Below are 14,299 nucleotides of genomic sequence, written 5' to 3'. Positions count from 1 at the left end.
ATATTGAATAAATGTTGCTGATTCAGCAGATATTTGTTGCTTCATATTCTTGAGGTACAGAGACCCTGATGAATACGAAGAAACAAATACAATCCTTTTATATTCGTCCCTTCATCTATCAGGCTTCTCCCATCTTCCTGTGCCTGCGCAGGCAGAGGAAGAGGAGGGAATGGGGACCCAAGCATTTGGGGGCTTTTTTTAAAAAAGATAACCCCATGGGCTGTCTAAAAAGAAATGACCCAACGAACCAACAAATTGATTCGTGGTTTGTCGGGCCACTGGGGGACAATTTGTAGTTCCTGAGCCCTCAAGTTTGATGACCCATGAACCAAGACGAAGAGCCATTTTGGCACCTCGTCCCCATTTCTAATCACGACTTAGGCAGTTGAGGCAGCCTGGAAGCTGTCATCTTTAAAGATAGCTTTTCCAAGTTCCGTGTCTCTGAAATAAAGTTTGGCACTTGGAAAGCAGGACCAGTCCTCCTTGCAAGCAGAGTAAGGTGGGTGCTTCAGGCGGCAGAAACTGTGGGGGCAGCAGCAACAGCCCCCAACTGTTATTCCTCATTGTCTAGGAGCTTTTTCACTCATGAGGAACCACAGAGGCTGTCATCATTCATGAAACTGCTCCGCTGCCCCAGATATGATGAAGGATTCATTCGTTTGTTCTCTCATTCGTTCGTTCGTTCGTTAGTTTGTTCATTCGTTTCTCTTTTATACTGCTCAGTTAGCTTGGAGTGCTACTCTGGGTAGTTGACAACAAATAAATGCAATAATAACACGAAAAGAGTAAATAATAATCAAAGAATGCAAACAGAACTATCAATAAAACAGCAGAAAGTAAACACTCCAAGGGCAACAAAAATAGTCAACTGAGAAGACAAATTTGGCAAGTCCTTAAGCAGTGATCCCCAACCTGTACCCCCAAAGATACAAACCAGGACATTTAGGGGCATGTGGGGAGAAAAGGAATAAAGCACATACGTCAACAGTGGAAGCCAAGATACAAGTAAAAATTGTGAAATTAATTAAATGTTATGATAACTTGGAGGTTGGGTTTTCTTTGCAAGAAAAAGCTCTGTTCCCTTGCTTTATTTGTGTGTGAGTGTGTTTTGGCAAATAGTGGGAGCCCCTTCCTGAACAATATGTTTCAAACACACCACTATGTCACACATGGTTGATGGTACGTCACCCACAGACTCAGCTTTGACTCTCCTTTGCTTCACGAACATACAAGTGTTGTAAATTCAAGTTCTGAACTGGTGTATATATAAGTAAACATCTCAGTTCTTTGAGCGGTGTTCAATGAATGTGTTCTTCTGAGTCTTCTGTGATATATTTACTTGAATTTGTTGTTATTTTTTGAGTTACAAGTGCAAATATATCTACACGGTCTGCTCACCTTATTACTCCATTTTTTTTCAGTATATTATTGGGCTATCTATTTACAGTTACAACATACAGTGGACCCTCTACTTACGGAATTAATCCATATTGGAACGGTGGCTGCAGGTCAAAAAGTCTGTAGGTCGAGTCTCCATTGACCTACAATGCATTGAAAACCAATTAATGCTGTAACCGGCCATTTGTGTTCCATTTTTGTTCCATTTTGGTTTTTTTCTGCTCTGTAGGTCGATTCTCAGGCTGCAAGTCGAACCTAAATTTTGCAGCCAGAGAAGTCTGTAACTCAAAAAGTCTGTAAGTCAAGTGGTCTGTAAGTCGAGGGTCCGCTGCATAAATTAGAAATAACAGCAACCATATTAATTACAAACCTCTTCCTTAGAGGATGTCACGGGAAACGTCTTTTTAAAAAATCGTGTTTTAAGCAATCTCTTCAAGAGAGGAGGGAGGGACGGAGGGGGCCTGATGCAGCTCAACTGGGAGCCCATCCCAAAGGGCTGGTGCCACCACTGAGAAGACATGATTTCGGGTCGGTGTCTTTCTCGCTTCCCTCAGCGTGGCAATCCCTGGGAGTATTGCCTGCAAAGATCTGGTGACGCAGGTAGAGGTTCGCTCCCAACAAGTCACAAGGGCCCAAATTATGAAGGGCTTTGTCGGCAAGAGCCAAAACCTTGAATCTGGCCCAGAACTTAACAGGTTGCCAGTGCAGCTGAGCCAAGATTGGAGAAATGTGGTCAGACTTGCTCACACCAAAGCAAAAAGAAATAGAAAAAGTGTGCTTCTTATATACCGCCCCATAGCGCTTCAAATATTCTCTGGGCGGTTTGCAAATTAATTACGTAGACTGCGCATTGCCCCCCCCCCAGCAAGCTGGGTGCTCCTTTTGCCGACCTCGGAAGGATAGAAGGCTGAGTCAACCTTGAGCCAGCTACCTGGAATTGAACCTCAGATCATGAGCACAGTTTTGGCTGCAGTACAGCAGTTCAACTGTTGCTCCACAGGGCTCAACATCAGCCCGGCAGCCTCATTCTGGAGCTGCTGAAGCTTCCCAGTCAGCTTCAAGGGAAGCCCCTCATAGAGAGTGTTCCATCAGTCCATCTTGGAGGTCACCAGAGCCTGCAACCGATGTACTTAGGGCTGCCTTGTCTTGAGGTAGGAGCAGAGCTGAATGATTAGCCTCAGTTGGCTGAAGGCCAGCCTGCACACAGCTGCAATCTGGGAATCCCATGAGAGAGCCAAGTCCATGCACATATTCCGAACTAGGTCCCTAAGTGGAAGGGTTACACCATCCAGTTTAGGGAGACAGTCCTTCAACCTCTCAGAAGGACCTCTCTCCCAGAAGAAGGATCTCCATCTTATCTGGGTTCAGTGTGTTAGCCTCCGCCATTCCAGAACCAAGGCAGGGCAGTGCTCAAGTGGACAGGATCCACTGCCAAGGCAATAGAGGAGAGACGGAGTGGTCAACGTACGGATGGCAATGCACCCCAAAACTCCAGATGACCTCCACACTCTCATCGTTGCTTTAGATTACATTTCAGTTGGCAGTCCAGTCAGCTGCCGTTTCTGGAATCATTGTGAGGCCCATAATCTCTGGCACCAAAGTGTCTTGGACCAGCCACACCTGCGAGGTTTCGAAAAACAATCCTTTCCTCTATTTCTCCCCTCCTCCCTTCTTGTTTGCCTTCATCTCCTCAGCTTCCCTCAGTCCTTCGTCTTCTGCCCCACCTCTGTCCTCCTGCCTCACTTCCAGGCAACTGCTGAATGCATGGCTAATGATCTCAAGGAGAAATTGTTTCCTCGTGCTTTGTGAAGAGACCGGCTGTTGCAAGACAATGCTGGCCCGACGCATGACTCCTCTTGTCACTCTCTGTTCCACGAGGTCTCCGCTTGGTTCCTTATCTCTGCATGCTGGCTGCTTGGAGGATGGTCCTTATTTTCAGGCAGCCAAGAACAGCTACTTCGTAAACAGTTAGATATCATTTTCTGTTTGGTTGTTGTTGTGTGCTTTCAAGTCACCTCCAACTTACTGTGAAATGCGCGATCTCCAAAAAGTCCTCTCCTCAACAGCCCTCCTTAACTTTTGCAAACTCAACCTTGTGACTTCCTTTGGGGACTCAATCCATCTCGTATTTGATCTTCCTCTTTTCCTGCTGCCTTCCACCTTTCCCAGCATTGTTGTCTTTTCCAAAGAAGCCTGCCTTCTTATGATGTCAGTGGCGCATTTGGAAATTGGCACAAACTGGAAGGGAACTTGTAATTTATTTTTACATGTTTGGAGAAACAGAATGTGGCATATTGCCCTAATGGGAAAATTAAGAAACCAGTTCAAATTACTTAAGTAATCTTATTCCCAAAATGTTTTTTTCAATATATGGTTTTTCCTTCCTCCATATTCTCCTTCCTTCCTTCCTTCCTTCCTTCCTTCCTTCCTTCCTTCCTTCCTTCCTTCCTTCCTGCCTTCCTGCCTTCCTGCCTTCCTGCCTTCCTGCCTTCCTGCCTTCCTGCCTTCCTTCCAGTTGTGATGTGGGGAGAGTCTGGTACAATTTTGATGAGAACAAGAATGCTGGGGGAAAGGTTTCTTTCTAAGGCCATCCTCCAGAATTAATTTTCTGGATAGCTCAGTGGTTTAAGTTAGAGATTGGGAGTTTGATTCTCCACTGTGCCTGCCAGGAGAAAAGCCAGCCTAAGTGGCCTTGGGCGAGCTGCAGAGTCCCAGAGCATCCAAAGAGGAAGGGAAGGGTAAACCACCCTGGAAAGTAACTTAACAGCACACACACTAGCTTGACAGTAGATAGGGAAAAATTACCCTGTGTCTTTGGGAAACCCGAACTCTTTTTCTCTAGGACAAAACTTGGGAAATAACAACGGCTGCTTGTTCTTTCTTTTCTGGACTATAATGTCTAATTTTCATGCTGGCTGAAGATTCTGAGAGCTATAAACCCAGAAGGGAGGCAGGGAGGGAGGAAAGGGAAGGACGGAAGAAGGAAGGAAGGAAGGAAGGAAGGAAGGAAGGAAGGAAGGAAGGAAGGAAGGAAGGAAGGAAGGAAGGAAGGAAGGAAGGAAAAGATAGAAAGAAAGAAGAAAGAAAGAAAGAAAGAAAGAAAGAAAGAAAGAAAGAAAGAAAGAAAAGAAAAAGAAAAAGAAAAAGAAAATTTTCAGCACTGTAGTTATTAGCTTTGCATTACATGAAGAAAACACTTGTGTAATATGAGCCCTGCAAGATCTAGCACCCTCCTTCTCTCACCGCCTGCCCACATCTCTTGGGAGGGTGGGATCCTGGCTACAAAAGCTGTTCCCGCTGCTAGAAAGTCCTGTCAGTCCACCTGGCATGAGTTGTGGGAAGAAATACGAACGGCTGGTGCTTTGGGGGATTTCTGGTGGAAGAATAAGCAGTCCAAAAGAGAAGAAGCTGTAGCTGAGAACTAAGGCATAAGGTGGTCCAGGTGAGAGGCAGAGAAAGACAGTTCTGAATGTATTGGAGAACTTGGGCATGGGCTTTGTGGTGCGGGTGGAACATGGGGTTGTGTCTCCTTCTGCACTTGCCTTGCTAACATGTTTCTGCTGCCTTCTTGTTGAGGTGATGCACAGAAACAAGTTCACTTCAATTGCTTCAGTTGAATTAATTGCCTTTTCCATGATTGATGTTTTTGGATGCTTCGAAGCATCCTTTCAAAAGGAAGCAAACTATCAGCATGCAGTGACAACATTGTATTGGGAGGATGGTCAGCCATGTTTGCTGACATGTTATCTCATCCCAACCCCCTGCCCCAGATCCCTTAAGGTCTAACAACTGGAATCATCACACAAAGCCTGTCACTACGTTTAGTGCTTTGGAATTGTTCACGAAATATTCGCCAGTACGTTTATGGTTTTTGTGAACCTTTCCCAGGACTGTGCAGGATATCCCACACTGCCTGAGAGAGCACAAAGCTTGAGAAACTTTCATTTTGGACAACAACTCCCAGATTCTCCCACTCAGCAGTGGGGGACGATAGGCACTGAAACACAGAAAGAGAAAAAAATGATTGTTCCAAGTTCAGGGTGAAATTCTCCCCTGCTTCATGGGGGGTTTGCTCTTGCTCTCTGAATATAGATAACCTGTGATATGGGCTGGTGTGGCTGATGTACTTTACAAGAGTATCGTGAAGATTACTGAGACCATTATTTAAATATTAAAACACACAAGGATCATCCTTCTGCACCAAAGGGAGCTCAAGTCATCATCAAAAGAAAAAGCACGCACCAAAGTTTTCTGAATACTTTTTTAAAACAATGTGCTGTCTCTCATTCATGCACGCACATTCATGCACCTATCCATCAGATGCAGAAAATATAACCCAATTGGTCTCTGACTGTTGATGGTTCACGGATCGCAGCCCAGTTGCTTTTCAGCAGATTCTCTCTCTCTCTCTCTCCTGCCAGCACGAGCGCCCTGCTACCACGCTGTTCTTCTTCTCTCAGTGCCAAGAGATTTTTGTTTGTTTATTTGTTTGCTGTGCTGACACCAGCATACTTGGCAACAGGCAACCGGCAGCCTTCTCCGTTGGCAAACAGACGTGCCACCACCGGCCCAACCGCAGCACAAGCGGAGACTTCTGCTCTTCGGTCTACAAAAGCAAAGAGCTTTCTGACAGTGGATATAAAAGAAAAGGCAGAGACATGGCGAGGCGGGAGGACAGAGCAAGGGGAGACTGTTCTAATCTCTTTAGAGGAAGTAGTTTCCCTCCGTCAGCCCTGGGAGGTTATGAAAATGAATGTTTCTAATGCAAGGCAGAAGAGGTGGGTCAAAAGGATGACGTGCAGTTGGGTTCCTTCTGTCTGTACGGCTGTTATGGGCAACACTGTTTATCAGAGGGCCACTGGGAGATTGGCATCGTGTTTAATACTCCCAAAAGCCACAGTGCTGTAAGGCAGTGATCCCCAACCTTGGGCCTCCAGATGTTCTTGGACTACAACTCCCAGAAGCCTTCACCACCACCTCTGCTGGCCAGGATTTCTAGGAGTTGAAGTCCAAGAATAGCTGGAGGCCCAAGGTTGGGGACCACAGCTGTAAGGCTCTGAGGCTCACGAGTGAATGCCCTGGACTCATCTGTTTTCCCTTTCAACCACAGCCTCCATGCTGGGGGCTCAAGCAGGATTAGGATGGTGTTGGTTGGATTAACCATCCTACCTGAAATAGGAAGTCGCTTTATAGGGAATGAAATCCATGGTTCTAGTCCCATCTTCCGTCTGCGTCCTCCAAAAAAGGAGTAACATTGCTGAACTCTGCTGCAAGTTTGTTTTTGTAAGGTTTTGAAAAAAGGAGAGAACCAAAGCAGAGCCCAGATCACGATTAATGAAAATGCTCAATGCAGGGGTGGGGAAACTACTAAGAGGGGCCATGGCCACCTCCGGTTGACACACGCTCTGGATCTCTACAAGCTGTCACCCCTGAAACCAGAAAACAGGTAGTTTTTGAAAACAGTTTGCAGAACTGAAAACAAGTCCTTTCAGACATAAAACAGGCCTCCCCCCCCCCGACCCTAGAGTATCCTCTAAATGGCAAGTTGAAAAGCACTCAGAATGTCTGGGATGGTCACAAGTAGCCTACCAGTAGCAGAGAGCAATCCCCGCTCAATGAAAATGTGTCAAACACCAGACAATGGAAACAGCCCAGCCAAAGGGCTTGCAGCCTTGCTTCTACCTCTGGTTCGTAAGCTTCCCAGAGGCATTTCTCGTGCCCAGTGATGGACTTGGACATTTGCAACTGCAGAGGCTCATTGTTACAGTCCTCAGGACTCTGCAAATTAGCTCATATGAAAAAAAATAAAATAAAGAGAAGGCTTTTGCAAAGCTAATGGCTTTTAACTGCTAATTTGAGAGCAAGCCACCGATTTGCATTATGATCGCGGTAGCTTGCAAGAATATGCTGTTTTGGAGAAAAAAACTGTTTCTCACCCAGCTACTGTGAGGATTTTAGCTAAGCTGGAGGAAACAGATTAGCCGGAGCAGTCCAGTTAATGATGTCACGCTCCGTGCTATTCAGAAGGGCTGGAGACTTTGATCCTGCAAGCCCTGACTCTGTGAAACTACTGCTCTATCCAGTACATGAAACAGGATCACAGCTGCTTTATATTCGAATCTAGAGATGGGCATGAACTGCTGGTTCGTTTAGCAGCCTAGCAGGTGTTTGGCGCTTCCAGGCCCCGCCTCCTCTGCTGGGTGCCCACTCAGAGGCAGCATTCAAAGGAGGCGGGGCACGGAAGCCTGGCTCCTGTCTCTGAGTGGGTGTCTGCCAATAGAGGTGGGGTTGGAAAGTTGCTAAACGAACTGGCGAACCAAAGATGCATGGCCATCTCTAACTTTAACCCATCTCTCATCAGGCAAAGACCTCCCTTTTCAGGTCAGCTTTTAAGCAAGCAATCCTAGGGAGTGTTCCAGTTATGAAATTGAGATATTTTAAAAAGCTTTTGAAAACGTTTCAAAATTTGCTATTTCCCCCTTGTCATCATTTCATAGGTTGTTAATGTAGAGTTTTGTATGCTATTGTATGGCCTTAATTACTGTGAATCACCTTGGGAGTGGCAGGCGGCACATCAACACACCAACCAACTAACGGAGGGATTCATCCGGGCGTGGAGATGCTGCCTCTCCCCATTTCCTGGTCATTTGTCACAAGAGATGATGTGCCTGCCGACTGAACCCTCGTGGGGTCGGGGCTGAGCCCTGTCCACCGATAGTGCGAAAGAGCTGCCAGAAGCAACGGGCAAGTGCTGTTGAGCAGCGAGAAGAGACACTGCAGTAATGGGAGATGGATCCCTGTGTGTTACACCTGTGATTTGTTTGGCCAGGTGTGTAGCAGTGACGTGGGTATCCCACTTTTTTTGCAGGTTAACTTAAGGCGATATACCTGCTTGTCCTTCTCCTCTCTTGATCTTGGCAACAGCTGTGCGGTGTGGGTAGAAATGAGGTGACATAACCAACATCAAGGTCAACCCATATGTTTCTTAGCCTCTTGGGGTCCAGAACCCTTCAACACTCCAATAACTACACCACACATCATCCTCTATGGGAAAAGAAACCTAGGTAGGAATAGTTGTTTCAAGTAGAAAAGTGTTAAGGGGATAACTTGTTGTTTCCCTCTGTACATCCATGCTGCACCTAAGCCTTTTCCCAATAACACATTTTAGGGGAAGGAAAACTCCTTCAGTTTGATACCTCCCAGATATCTGTTCCCACCCCATTAGCCCAGGCTAACAGGATCAGCCGTGAAAGGATGATGGGCGTTCTGATCCAAACCGTTGATTCTTCATTGGGCTCTTCCTGGATTGAGGTGGTGAAGCTGCCAGCTTCTGGATCCAATAAAGCCCTCTACTTCTTTCCCTCAGGGTTAAAAGAAGACCGTGATTTTGTGCCTACATACATCCTCTCTGCTGAGGAGCCGCTGTTCGGTTGGAGAATTAAAGAAAGCCGGAGCGCGGCTTCAGCGAAAACAAGGGGAAGAAGGAGTGACCTTTTGTGAGGGGAGAAAATCCATCAACAGAGCGCCCAGTGTTCTGCAAAGCGGCCGAGTGAAAGAGGCTGGCAAGGTAAATGGGTCGCTTTGTGCTCTCACAAGGCAAAGTTGGACACAGGCTAGGTAATGGAGCCTTCCTTCCTGAATTTTCTCCCGTCGGAAAGGGGAGGGGGAGAGAAAGAGAGAGAGAGAGAGCTGGGGAGCTGTTGAATGTCAAAAGAGCCTTCCTCCTCCTGGGTAGAGACTGCAGAAAGGCAAGAGAAAGGAAGTGTCTAAGAATACAGACTTGGCTTTTGTGACACCAGCAGCTCACTCTGACAAGGCTTTAAAAGGGGAAGGATAGCAGGGATGTTGAGGTCCGAATCCCAGGTCTGAATCCAAGCCTTTGGTACCAAGTCCCAAGTCCAGCTTCGAATCTTCGGTACCAAGTCCAAGTCCCTATGAAAAACAAGCTATCTGCCCTACCCCCCAGAATAAAGGGAAAGATAGTTGGGCTCCAAGTTGCAAGTTGAGTTTGAATCCTTTGGGGGGGGGGGGGAATGAGTCAAGTTGCCAACTTGACAGCAAGTCTCAAGTCCCCATCTCTGCAGGATAGGTGTAACAATGGGCATTATTCAAGGCCAGGGAGTGCTGCAACAGAAAGTTGCAGCAAAGCATGTTCTTGTTCAAGGCTCCAGCCAACCATCTTTGTTTTCCAGAATATTCCATTCTATTCCCTCCTCACTCACCTCCCTGCCCCAGTTTCCTCTTGACCTTAAATGGTCAGCCAACATCATGTGGTTGCTGAGTGTGTCTGCTCCTCGTTGAGCCGTTTAGGGTCCAACCCTGGCTTCCTTTTCTTCTAGCAAGCGGGGGAGGGGTGGGCCACATTGAAAGGCCTCCGGTGTCTTTTGGTGTATTCCAGAATCCACTGCAGGCTGTCCCCAGGTCTGAAAAAAAAAGGTTGGAACCGGCCACCAATTGTAAAGCAAAACCTAACTGGATGGCTGTTTCCAATGTTGTTTGCCCACTCATACAGCAAAATAACCAAAAGAAACGGCGACAATAGCAACGGCGCAGAGATTGTGAAGGCCTCCAGGAACAGAAGCTGTTATTTTTGTTGAATTTATTCCCCTTTTTCTTTTATAATCATCATTTTCGGACTGCAAAGCTGGAAGGGACCCTATGGATTATCGACTCCAGCCCCTGTCAAAGAGTGTGCACGATGAGGGATCAAACTCTCAACCTACGGCTCTGGAGCCAGAGGCCGGAACCACTGGACTATCCAGCAGTTTTTTTATAATTGTGTGCCATCAAGTCAGTTCTGACTTATGGAGACCCTTCTCAGAGTCATTTACTTCTCCTGGTGGAGCCCTAGGACCCTACTGCTTCCCCAAGGCTACCGAGGCTGGTTCTTTCCCACACTGGGGAATCGAACTCCCAGCCTCTAGTTCTGCAGCCAGATGCCTAAGCCACTGAGCTGTTCAGCCAGCTTTGCTGTGCTTTGCCTCACTTTGGTTTTTCATGGGCTCTGGAATGCTTTGGTAGCTCATGGATTTTCCTATGCCGTACAGGATAGCTGGATAGAGCCGCTCTATGCAGAAGTGGTACGCTTGTCGTTACAGGTGGTGGGAGAAAACTTAGTTTTCTTCTGAAGTCATCTGACCAGGTAGAGGATGAAGATACTGGCCTAGATAGAAGTTTGGATGTGATTCATCCAGGCTCTTATGTTCTTGAGAGCCTGGCTGAATTCCACCAAACTCCTGTGTTCTTCACTGTATCTCTGACAGTTCTCAATCCTTTGGCTTCCCGTCTTAAGGATTTGGTCAGTCATACTACAGCGGGGATTCTCAACCGGGCGATTGTGTCTTGTTCACACCCCTTCCCTGTGACGCCAATGTCAAACGCCCCTTTGTCTTCTCACTCAACTATTGAGGAAATGGCCCTTTTAAATCATGACAGGAATAAACATGTTTTCTTTAATAATCTTGTTTCCTCTCTTCCTCTCTCACTGTTACCTAACTTTAGATGTCCCTGTGTATGGGTCCATTTAACCCTTCACCGAGGCCCTCCTAACACCCTTCATGTAGCCAGCCCTCAGCTATTGAACTCAGCACCACTTAGCCTAAATAGAACAATTAAGGTTTTATTAAAATTGCTGTGTTAAATTCCTTGTTTATTCCTTGGCTTTAAATTTATTTGACACAACCCTTCACTCTATGATCCCTCGTCCTCACCTCTCTCTCAGACCCCCAGATTCTAAAACCACCCTCTTCCCGATCTCTCTGTTACATACAGCACTGATGTTACCTGTCTGTCATGGGTTTGGAGGGAAAGTTCCATCCTATGGGGAGTGGAAGGCGGGACATCAGGAGGAGGGGCTGTACTGTATAAATATGTGATGCCTGTGTGGTGAAGGGAGACGCTGAGAGACACACTGGATGAGATGCTGAGAGACACTGGGTTGTGACGAAGCAGCAGCTGGGAAGAAGAAGCTGTTGTGGGAGTCAGTGTGTCAGACAGGGTACTACTGTGTGTCAGAGTACCAACCTGATAGGTTCAGGTGTCTGTTGGTTAGCCAGAACTGATAGGTTCAGGGTCTGTGCTTCAAGTTAAGGGTTCTGGGTGAACCAAACTGTGTGTATGTATGAGTGAGAATAAGCCACGTTACTTTATGTTATTCACCTGATTGTTTATTTTTCCCTGTGTGTATTTAAAATAAACCTTATTCTTTTTATTGTTTAAAAATCCATCCCTGGTCTGTGTGACTTCTTAAAGGGAATGGTTGGTGGCAGCTTAGTGTAACTGTGTGACATATCCCAGTAGGTCTGGGTTTGTCACATTGATTGGTGTCCAGCGTGTGGGATACGACTGGTCCAGTTGTCCAGCGGTCCAGCAAAGCCTTGGCAGGTGTGCCCAGAGCAAGGGGGGTCTAGTCAGGGACAGTCTGAGGCGCGTAGGTAATCTTCTAGGTGTACCTCACGGGGAGGTGCACTAGTGGAAGAACGTGCCAACTGGGGAGACTTAGATTAAGGTGCTCTGAGGCAGCCTGGTTTTGGCGGGAAAAAGCTGAGGCAAAACTGCGTAGTAACAGTGAGCTAGTTTGCCAGCTGAGAGGCCCAGCAGAGGGGGGTAGGCTCTGACTCGATACTGTTGCAAGTTAGTGCTGAAGAACAGCAGCAATCTCTAGGGAGAGCTGGTTCTGAGGCAAGAAGGAAAAAAGTGGTCGTTTTATTTTGAGGCTTGACTTTTAAAGCAGCCTGTTCTGAGGGGGGATTATGCCCTTGACTCGAAGCCAGATGGCAGAAATGAGTGATGTGAAAGACCCCCAGATTGACCAAGGTTCTGAGGATGAATTTGGCTCAGTGCAAGGTGACAGCACAGGAGAGCAGAACCCAGAACTCAGAAAATTGCTCATAGCCCAACAGCATGAACTGAGGATGAGGCAATATGAAATGGAGGAAAGGGAAAGAGAAGAAAGATTAGAGAGAGAAAGAAGGGAGGAAAGGGAGAAACAGCGGCAATTTGAATTAGAGAGAGAGAGAGAGAAAATTGCTCTGGAAAAAGAAAGAATGGCCTTTGAATTAAAAAAACTGGAACTGATGAACCAGAACAATAATAACAATAGGGATTCTGAGGGAGGCCAATTGTCTAAGGCTGACCTGAAGAAATTCCCTGTGTACCACAAGGGAGATTGTCCTGAGGTGTTCTTTTCCTTAGTGGAAAGAGCGTTTGTGGACTTCTCAGTGAGGGAAACTGAGAAGATGACCATCATGCGATCTTTAATCAGTGGTAGCCTGGCTGAGGTTTATGCCGAGATGCCTGAGGAACTGATGAAAGATTTTGCAGAGTTTAAAAAACTGGTGTTTGCCAGACATGGGATAAATGCAGAGCAGCTGAGACAAAGATTCAGGTCCCTCACAAAAAAACCAGAACAGACTTTTACCCAAGTGGGGGCCCAATTGGTGAGGCTGCTTGAGAAATGGCTATCGCAGGAAGGAACAGAGACCTATGAGCAGCTTAAAGATTTGATAGCACTGGAACAGTTCTATTCAGTCCTGCATGGGGAATTGAAATTCCAGGTGAGGGAAAGGAAACCAAAATCTGTGGCCCAAGCCGCAGAGATTGCGGATTTTATTTCCCAAATAAGAAAGCCCTTGGGTGAGGGGAAGTCTGTGGGTAAACCCAAAGAAACCTACAGCAAGTACTCTCAGGGACCAGGGAAAAGCCAGCAAGGGGGAGGGGCCCATGGTGAAGGGAAGCCCTCAGACATGAAATTAAGACCTCAGATTTTGGAGGGAAAACCAAAACAAGATGAAAGAGAATCAAAATACACCAGAAAATGCTATTTCTGTCAGGGAAAGGGTCATCTAATCTCAGAGTGTGAGAAATTGAAGCAGCTAAAAGGAATGGTGCCTCAGAATTCTAGTGGGACCAAGCCAAAAGCTGTGTTCTGTGTCCAGAAAGAGCAAGGCTCAGTGTCACAGAGGGAGCCTGTTGCCATGACTACTCAGTCTGGAACAGCTACCTCTGCTGATCAGGCTGAGGAAAATGGTCCTCTTGTGGAGGTAAAGCGCTGCTTGCTGATAAAAACAGATTCTCAGTTGTTTGAGACAGCCGGGGTGGACGTAGGAATACTTGACCGTCAATATAGGGGGCTGCGGGACACTTGTTCCCAGGTAACCCTGTGCCATCCAGATATTATTCCTCGGGAGTTTATAATCCCAAATGAGAGCATAAAGGTGGCAGGGATTGAGGGGCAGGTAATCTCTCTGCCAGTAGCTGAGGTACCTGTCAACTTTCAAGGCTGGAGGGGCGTTTGGCGGCTAGCGATTTCATCTACTCTGCCAGCAGCCGTGCTCGTGGGAAATGACCTGGCTGAACATGTGAAACGGGTGCTAGTGATTACACGCTCACAAGCCACCACAGGGACAGTTCAGGGGGGTAATGATGAGCCAGAGACGGAAGCAGAGGGGAGTTCAGAAGCTGTGGTGGAAACCTTAACCACAGACAGCAGATTTGGACAGGAGCAAAAGGCAGACGCCACTCTCCAAAAGTGTTTTGAACAGGTGACTGACGCCCAGCTAACACCTGAAACCCCAGTGAGATTTCTGGAGAAAAAGGGGATTTTATATAGAGAAACCCTGAGGAATATCTCAAAAGGGGGAGATGGGATCAGAAGTCAGCTGGTGGTACCTGAAAAGTATCGCCCCATGATCTTACAAAGGGGTCACTCTGACATGTTTGCTGCACACTTAGGAGTGAACAAAACACAGCAGAGAATCACACAGAATTTCTACTGGCCTGACATAGGGAAGCAGATCAGGGAGTTCTGTAAACAATGTGATGTGTGTCAAAGGCAGGGGAATAACCGCGACAGGACCAAAGCAAAGTTGTGCCCTTTGCCTGTGATTGACACTCCGTTCAA

At 46.8% G+C, this 14,299-nt stretch overlaps 1 protein-coding gene across 5 annotated transcripts in view; it reads left to right on the top strand.

Moving 5' to 3' along the window:
• The window catches only part of ST3GAL1 (ST3 beta-galactoside alpha-2,3-sialyltransferase 1), a 124,278-nt gene that overhangs the window by 63,501 nt on the left and 46,478 nt on the right, over positions 1–14,299 (top strand). For 3 of the 5 annotated variants that reach the window (XM_072999359.2, XM_072999362.2, XM_072999360.2), the window contains exon 3: positions 8,765–8,965. The exons of the other annotated variants lie outside the window; for them this stretch is intronic. The gene's annotated coding sequence lies outside the window, so the exon portion shown is untranslated. The remainder of the gene's footprint in view (positions 1–8,764; positions 8,966–14,299) is intronic. 5 annotated transcript variants of the gene reach the window in all.

The sequence above is a fragment of the Pogona vitticeps genome, chromosome 4 (genome assembly GCF_051106095.1).
Source record: "Pogona vitticeps strain Pit_001003342236 chromosome 4, PviZW2.1, whole genome shotgun sequence".
Taxonomy (NCBI): Eukaryota; Metazoa; Chordata; class Lepidosauria; order Squamata; family Agamidae; genus Pogona; species Pogona vitticeps.
The sequence above is the reverse complement of the archived record's forward strand: the minus strand, read 5'-3'. Positions and strand labels throughout refer to the sequence as shown.